The following is a 9,234-nucleotide window of genomic DNA, read 5'->3' as shown; positions in this document are numbered from 1 at the left end:
CGGACCCTTGTGACGGATCATCCTGCTTTCGACGGTCCATCATGTATAACCATCGACACTGTTAGAACCTTTGTTTATGATGGTTTTAAATTTGAGTCTTAAGTGTCCCTCTACGGACCCCTGTGACGGACCGTCGTGCCTTCGACGGTCCGTCCTGTAGAATCGTTGACACCTCAGAACCTTTGTTTCTGATGTTTTCAAATTTTAGTCTATGTGTCCCTCGATGGACCCTTGTGACGGACCGTCGTGCCTTCGAATGTTAGTCTTGCACAATTGTTACCACTATCTGAATGTTCTCTTATGATGATATACAAAAATCTCACTAAGTATTCTTCGACTGACCCGTATGACGGACCGTCGTGCCCCCGAAGGATCGTCTATAGGTCAGTCACGCAGTGCTGCAACTGCTGCACTGCGATTCCATTTCTATTTCTACTTTGTTGCTTTCTTCTGTTGCATGTGCTGGTGCTAATTGATATTTTTGCATGTATTAATAGCACCAAAACAAGACCACATCTACTCACGAGGGCATTCCAAGTTCTTCGCCTCGTCCATTTGGATGGTCATAGGCTGAAAGGATGAGCGTGACCCAGAGTACGTTCCACCAGGATTCTCACTTCCACTCGTCTTCACGCACCACCAGAGCCACACCCACAAAGGTGGCACCCCGAGGAGTCACTGCCTCCCATTCTGAAGAGGAACGCATTCTTATCGGCACACCTTCTGGGTTTGCTAGACAGTTTGAGGGAGCATCTGGCGCCGAGGATTTCTTCCGGTTCTGAGGAAGTGTATGGTTCTAAGTAGGCCTCAGCTTTAGCCATCGTATCCTAGTCTGCCTCGTCTTATGAGGTTGATAGTACTGACTTTACTCTAGCACCCCAGACTGGCGTCCCCACTTCGGTTGCTTATCGGCCCAACTGGTGGTGTATAGATGTACAATACCAAATCTACACTGATGCAAAGATGCCCAATTAAAAGGGGGTCATGACACGGACCCTTAAACTTGAGTGGTGGGTCTTCACGGGGAGTCTTCTAACCATATCGGCCATACATGAGTTATTCAACCTACATCGGCAGGAGTGGATGGCTTGAGTTGTGAGTCGCTACAAAAAGGAAATGGTCCTAGAGTTCAACGCCTCCTATGTGGAGACTCTCAAATATTAGATAGACAGGCGGGAAAACCCCTCCAAACATGCTCCTTTGGATTACGTTCGAGTCCACGGCAAACGGGTTGACATTTCCTTGCCGACCATCTTTATGTTTCTCTATGGCGCGGATATTGATGCCACTTGGACACCTCTCACCATTGATTTAGACTATCAGTGGAAGTTGATTAAAGATGGTCAGTTCCAGCATGAGCCACACTTCACAGAGACCACCAAGCGGTGGATTGCACAGTAACTTTTCGTCGAAGGTGAGGCTGCCGATTGGGTGTTGGATCCCAAGGGAAGTATCAAGAAGGATAACCTCACCTTCATAGCCATGTTTTTGTGGTAATAGACCGACATTGCCTTTATCCCACTTCAGCTGACAATATTGTCACTTCGGATCGTGTGTTACTAATGGAGGTGATGTTTGCGGGATTCGAGGTAGACTTTGCATGGATACTAAAGGCGGTGATGCACGAGAGTGCATTCAAGGACACTACTACTTACCCCTTCTCGTTCATGGTTTTTGCTTTGAGCAGGTTAGCAGGAGTGTCGTGTGGCACATTGATGTGCTCAAGACCCCGTCTGGCACAATAGATATTGGCCTCATTTGGGATGAGGCCAATGAGTTGTCTCCCCACAAAGGGCCCTGTCCGGATGTGCACCCGCTTGGTGAGAATCTAGAGGCAACGGCAGAGCAAGCCTAAGATGCTAACCCGGCTACATTTGAGCCTACCGACATCACTCTGGTCAAGTCTAACCTGGGTGGTAGCACCACTCCGAGCTCCTCCCGCTCGACTCTATCTGCTACTATTGTCCCAAATGCTAGGGTGCAGAAACATGAGGCACAAATGGCCACACTTCTGCACCACATCAAGCCTTGGATGCAGAGGTATATTGGTGAGGCAGAGGAGCGCCTAGAGAAGAAGATAATCAAACATACTGAGCGGAAGGTCATGGAGGTCCACCAGCGCTTCGAATCTTTTGAGCAGCGGGTTCTTGCCCGACCAGCCCCTATAGTGGATCCGACAGCTCTACAGGATGCTGTGGAGAGTCTTAGAGCATACCTAGATACTATACTAGAGGCTCGGGTGCCGGAGGCTGAGGCCCCTTCTACAGAGCGCGCTGAGGACACAGTGTTGGCGGCCTTGTTGTCCACTGCTATAGCGCTAGAACCTCCCCCACGAGAGCGTTCCAAAAGGCACCGAACTAGAGATGAGGATGCGTCCCAGGTTCGGAAGAAGGAGCGCGATGAGTTGGAGGCTGCAAGGAGAGCCTCTCTTATTGATGAGGAGGCCCGCTTGTTGAGGCTGAGAGGAGCACTATTAATGGTGTTGTTGTTTGTGAGGAGCACTATTGATGGTGCTGTTATTAGTGAGTACAGTACCCGCTAGCTTGTTGATCGTCGGCGCTTTGTGCCTCAGGTTTGCTTAACCTACCACCCTATTTTGTATACTTCCATGCATTGGGAACAATTGCATGTCTTTTGTTGGGGGTGGGGTAAATGGAAAGTTAGTGCTAGGGTGAAGTTTGAGTATCTAAACTAGCGATCCTCTCTTAGGGTTTTCTTGCATGTGTTCTTTTTTCCCTAGAGACTGGTTATGTTTATTGTTGAACATGCATGTTGGTATCTTTTGTACATACTATAGAAATTGAATCTGAAGCATGATGGCTAAACTAGCGATCCTCTCTTGGCTAGGGTGAAGTTTGAGTATCTAAACTAGCGATCCTCTCTTGGGGTTTTCTTGCATGTGTTCTTTTTTCCCTAGAGACTGGTTATGTTTATTGTTGAACATGCATGTTGGTATCTTTTGTACATACTATAGAAATGGAATCTGAAGCATGATGTCTAAACAAAATGATATCCTGATTTAAATAAAATGTTGCATGACTAGGCACAGTAACTGATAAATGTGTGGCTCTAAGCTTTATATAGAGATATACCACTATGACCTTAAATATAAAACTCGAAATAGGTTTATGATAATTTTGTAGAGTAATGAGATGTCAAACGACTGTGAGGAAAATTTGAACATTCCACCATTGGTACTGAGCTAGAACTTGTCTGGTTAGTCCTGCTAAAAGTGAGTCGTAATAGATAATTAGGAAACGATCGTAGGCCCTTGTTCAATAAAGTAGTTCTTTACCCTAAATTACATAAAACTGAATGAAATTAATCCCTTTTTGATCCAAATGATTTAAGCTTAAAATAGACCTTTATTTGTCATCCCAACTGATCTTTTCTGGGAAAAATGTGTTGCCCTGGTCCCTCTTTGGACATGTGCACCTCAGCTTATTCCAAAAGCATAAGTTGAGGGTGCTAATGTAGAAAACAACCTTGTCGTGTCCCTGACCCAAATTTGGGTATGGTGTATGTTGACTCATGTCAAAGCCGTGTATTGAGGATAGATATTATCAGGAATACTCGGGAAAGTGGGGTTGAAACAATAAAGAGAGAGAAAGAACAAAAGAAAATTGACTCAAGAAAAGTTGAAAGCAAAGTGAAAGAATTTGAAAAATTTAAAATAAAAGAAAAGAGAAGTCACTTACAAAAGAAGAAAAAAGAAGGGAAAATATCAAGTTGAAAGAAGATTGAGAAAAAAGGCGTAATAGAACGATAAAAAGGTAGGACACATAGCTGTTATGTTAAGGAGGGAAAAAAGTCACTCAAAAAATATCCAAATGTACCTTACCTAACCCTGAGCCTAAATTACAAGCTATGAATGTCCTATTGTGATCCTAAGAGTGCACTATGGTAAACTTAAAGCAGTGAAAATAAGGGAAAGCCTTTGGCAACAAGTATAAATAAGGTGAGATGTTGTTATGAGAGTGAGTGTTGAAAAATAATTATTATACTAAAACTGAAATCATTATATGTTGTTTTGATGTGGGGCACTAGTTGCAATACTAGAAAATTGGTACCTGAGTGAGAGATCAAAGAGGATGGGTGTCAGTGTGTGGTGACTCTGTGTCATTGTCTGATCCACATGATCAAGCCTAATAGTGATAGCATGCATAAATCAATTTTAAAATAATTGGGATTGATAGCCAGATGATTGCAAAAAGATAAAATAAGGATACTCTTGTACAAAGATTTTGCGGTGATTCATAGTGCGTTTCTTGAGGACAAACAACAAATTTAAGTTGAGGGTTTTGATGAACTGCGGTTTCACGGTACTTTGAATGTTTTTTCCTTAAGTTTAGTGTGTGTCTAAGGCCTTTTTTGCATTGGTTTTAATGTAGTTCTATCTTTGTTTGCAAGAAATCTGTCCAGAAGGAGAAAGTAGGAGAATTGTACTGAAAATTGAAGAAGTGACGACCTACAGAGCCATTAACGGTCCGTCATGACCTCGACGGTCCATAGGTGGCAACCGTCATACGGTGAAAAAGGCAGCTAAAGTAAGTTCAGGAATTCTGACTAAGTGTGGGGCTGCGGAGGCTCTCGACGGACCGTCATAGCCTAGTACCCATCTACAAAAGATTCTAAGAATGGAAGAACGAAAGCCATTGACGGACCGTCGTGCACGCAATGAGTGTCATCCATGTCGTTCAATGTTAACAAAAAGTTGGTGAAGAAAGCAGCAGAAAAAGAAATTAAGTATGCAACGACGGAGGGGCTCGACGGTCCGTCATGACCTCGACGGTCCGTTGCTCCACTCGTCGACTCAGACACGTTTTTTTGCAGATTTTCCTTAAATAGAAATTCCTCTTTTGTTAGGACTCTATTATTATAAATACTTGTAAAAACCTCATTTTTTGGATTAGACTCTTTGATATTTTCTAGTTTTATTGTTTTAAATGTTGAATTTTTGGATTTTGTGAAAATTACTTTGTTTTCCAGAATCGTTTGTTGCAAGTTTTTTTATTAATGGAATTTCTTTAATCCCATCAAAGTAAGTGCATGAATTCTTATCTTATTAATATGAATTGTGTCATTATTAACATGGATAACTTAACTCCATAACTAGGATTGTGGAAACTATTGGAAAATAACAGGGTAAAACCTAGCTAAAATAACAATTCTCGAATAGTGTCTTGCATGTATTGATAATTCTTTCGTTAGAAGTCTTTTTAACGAGTGCACACATTAGAACTTGCCTTATTGTTACTTACCGTACCAAGTAGGTAGATAATAAGAAAAGAGTTATCAACGTAGATTTAGTATATACTATCTAATAGGCTAGTGTCGGTTACTGTGAAGTAACAACTAAACAAAGCACCTATTATGATACTTAATATGAGTTAAAGATAAGGTTTAGTAAAGCTTACACACGTAGCGAGACCAACGTGCGGAGTGAAATTTCCAAGTTGTCAGACCAAGGAATTCGGGGTACATAACTTACCACTTTGCATGTAAGATACTAGGGAAGGATTGTTATAGCTAGAATCACCGCGTTATGAACATGTGGAGAACACTTAAGCCCTAGTTACTCTCATTACTTGATAAAAATCAAATCTTTGAACCTGTTACTTATTTACTTTGAAATAGCTTATTACATTTATTGCTTAAAACCCCCCTTTTTTGTTACTTTTTTCTTGGAAAGGACTTGACTAAATAGAAGTAATAATATGTTAAAGTTAAGTCTAAATTATTTTCCTCGTGGGATCGACACCAACCTCGTTGTTGGGTTCTTTACTTTATTCGACCGCTTATACTTCTTTTCGAGAAGTAAATTTGAGCATATCAGGCGGCTTGGTATAATTCTATGTATCTTTGGCCAAATAACCATACTTGATTCGTTAAATATTTAGAGAATAAAAATAGTGCAAGTCTCTCGGTGGTTTTACGAATGGTGGACACAGTTCGAAGGAAATAAAAAGGTATTATAACGACAATTTTTAATGCAGTTTGAGAAATTCTAGGTAGAACAAAATATCTCTACACTCCCGAAAAATATTAAATGGTGTAAGTTCTTTATTTCCAAAAGGATATGTTATATTTTTAGTTTGTCCTTTGATATTGTTGAAATTGAAAGGATCAAGTATGTAATAAAGACTATCAAGATTAAAGGATGTACTCCAAAAGATCACAATGACAGGTTAGTTATCGGCTCTTCATCTTGAATGAAATCCGAATTTTCAAAAGAAGAATTTAAAGAAGGCTCGAAGAAGCCTTATCAAGTCTCGGTAAAACTACCAATCATTAAAACACAATGGAATTATAGGACACAACATCCTTAGACAATAAAGACAAGAAAGTGTCATGCTTATGTTAACATTTATTATGTCAACAAATAAGCAAACAGGTGGACCACGATGGAATATAGTCAAAAGCAACAAAGTGACAAAAGGACTAAGTAAAAATATATATGTTTTGAAGATAAAATTTCAGCAAAAGAAGATAAACAAGCAGTGAAGACTACGTGTAAGTTGATCCACCTACGCGGCATCTATCTCAAGCCACGTATATTTATCATCAGTTATTCGTAATAGGTAGTAGTTACTTGTAACAAGAATTATGTGTATTAGTGTATGAACACATGTAAAATATATTTCATAATAAGTTAGATGAATCAACACTTTTGAAGCCTATTTAAGTCTTTCAACTTGTACCACTTGAGGGCATTCAAAACCTTACGGACTTTGAAACCTCTCTACACTTTCTCCCAATTTTCCATAATTCCCATCCATGTTCTATCTTTCCCTAAATTAATAAAGAGTTTGTAAGTGCATACTTTCTCTCTATTTAAATTTAATATTTATTTTCATGTTTTAAAATTTAATGTTTTAATATTATTTTCGTGTTCTTCTCTTTCATGTTCTTTAAGTATTTTCTTTATGTGTTTTGCTCCCTTTTGTTACTCTGCCCAAATGTATTTAGTATTTCGTTTCGAAACTCGGTCTGTCTTGATAATACCTATAACACTTGTTGACCTATAACCTATAACACTGTTAACCGCTATTGCTTCTCATTCGGAGCAATTTTTGACTTTTTTGTACAATTTTAATAATCTTCATCTTGTGACTAGCCGAAGAAGTATAAAAATGATTTTTCATTTTTAATTATTATTGATCTCATTAATTCCATGAAGAATTCTTATAATTTTTTTTGCAGAGTTATCTTTATTTGAAAATTGATGAAAAAATATATAATTTTTATAGAAAATGTATGGCTTCGTTGAAGTCATTGTTTAAATTATTTTTTTCAAAAAAGGTAACTCCTAGTTTTGCAAAAAAAATTCTAGGAGGAAGAGAAGATTTAATAACCTTTATTGTAAAATTTTCATGATGTAAAAGTGAATTTATTTGAATATATTTTAATTCTTTATGAAATTACTTTCATCTTTTGACATAGTATTTCGATAGGAGAAGATGAGATTTTTCCCTAGTACTCTGATATGGATGCCATCTAATTGTGAGGTATAAGACTTCATTTGGGTGATGAATGGAATACCTAATATAATTTCTTCATTTTTGTCTTTTATTATCATGAAATCATTTAGGAAACCAATTTCATTATTGCATATATAAGCATTCGGAGTTTATAATTTATTTTAGTGCCTTTATCTAGATATTTATGTGGAATTAATCTTTCAATAATGCAGTTTTAATCTGCGCCTGCATCAAATAATGCAATTTTATGAATGACATAATTTTTATCAATGATTTATGTGATGGGTATGTGGTAGCTTTGTAGTAGAATGAATGTAATTAGATTAATTCTTAATTTCAATAGAGGTTCTACGAGAAACTCTATATCTTTTGATGTTTCTCCTTGTTCAAATTTATATTCTTCCGATTCTTGGTTAGATGGTGGATTATTTAATACTTTATTATTAATATATTCAACTTCTAGAGTGTTGAGTCTTTTCTTAATTTCATTTATTTCATATTTTATTTGTAATAATTCAGTGTGAAAACTTTGTAGAGTTATTTCAAATTTAATTGGTTGCTTAAATATATTTAAAACACTTGTCATATCAAAGGGCTCCAATACCAATGGAGGGGATGTACCGAGTTTCAGGACAGAATCCTTAGTGAAATTGGGCAGAGTAACGGATGGGAGAATATATAAGAACAAGAAGTCATTAAATGAAAACCTTTTCAATTCTTAAAATATAAAACAAAATATTGAAATAAGTAGAGAAAATATGTACTAATAAAACTTTTTATTGATGTAGGGAAAGGAGAGAGAACATGGAAGATGGGAGATGGAAAATATGGTGAAATGGAGAGAATAGTAGAGAGGTTTTTCAAAGTCGGTGAGATTTTGAATGCCCTGTACTGATACAAGTTGAAAGCCTTAAATAGGCCTCAAAAGTGCTGAGTAATCTATCTTATTATGCTTTATATTTTACATGTGTGCACTTATATGTAGCCTTCACTGCATGTTTATCTTTTTTTGCTTGAAGTTTATCTTCGAAATATATATCTTGTTACTTGGTCATTTTGTCACTATGTAGCTTTTGACCTTATTCCTACTGGGTCCACCTATTTGCTTATTTGTTGACATAATAAATGTTAACATAAGCTTCACACTTTATTGTCTTTATTGAAGATGATACATATATTCATTTTTTTATTGGTATGTAAGGATGAAATGTCTAATAATTCTATTATCTTTTCATGATTGATAGTTTTGTGAAGACTTGATAAGGCTTCTTTGAGCCTTTTTTTAATTCTTCTTTTGAAACATCAGATTTCCTTCGTAATGAAGAGCCGATAACTAACCTATCTCATGATCTTTCAAAGTACATCCTTTAATCTTGATACTCTTCCTTAGATACTTAATCCTTTCAATCTCATGAATATCAAAAGACCAACTATTAATATAAGATATCGTTTTGGAAATAAAGAACTTACACAATTTATTATTTTTCGAAAGTGTAGAGATATTTTACTCTACCTGGAATTTCTCAAACTAGCATAAAAAATTGTGGTGATAGCACCTGTATATTTTGTAACAACCCTAAAAATGAATAGGATCAAGAATTAGGGTGTTATGAATGCTTGAGATTAAACCAAGGTTCACACGGATTGATACATGTATAACCAGACTTCAAAACCCTTACTAAGACAAAGTCAACTAACTTGGGAAGTTAGTTGAGCTTGAAAAGGTTGGAACCAACCAAGTAAGGCTCGCAAA

The 9,234-nt window shown here is 37.3% G+C and overlaps 1 long non-coding RNA gene across 1 annotated transcript; it reads left to right on the top strand.

Annotated features, from left to right (window-relative positions):
• The first annotated feature begins 6,627 nt into the window (after window positions 1–6,627).
• LOC109120355 (uncharacterized) lies at window positions 6,628–8,535 on the top strand. The gene is made up of 2 exons (XR_002027814.3): window positions 6,628–6,811; window positions 8,270–8,535. It is a non-coding gene; the product is annotated as an uncharacterized lncRNA (long non-coding RNA).
• The last annotated feature ends 699 nt before the right edge of the window (window positions 8,536–9,234 follow it).

This window comes from Solanum lycopersicum, chromosome 5, assembly GCF_036512215.1.
Source record: "Solanum lycopersicum chromosome 5, SLM_r2.1".
In the NCBI taxonomy this organism is placed as follows: Eukaryota; Viridiplantae; Streptophyta; class Magnoliopsida; order Solanales; family Solanaceae; genus Solanum; species Solanum lycopersicum.
The sequence above is the reverse complement of the archived record's forward strand: the minus strand, read 5'-3'. Positions and strand labels throughout refer to the sequence as shown.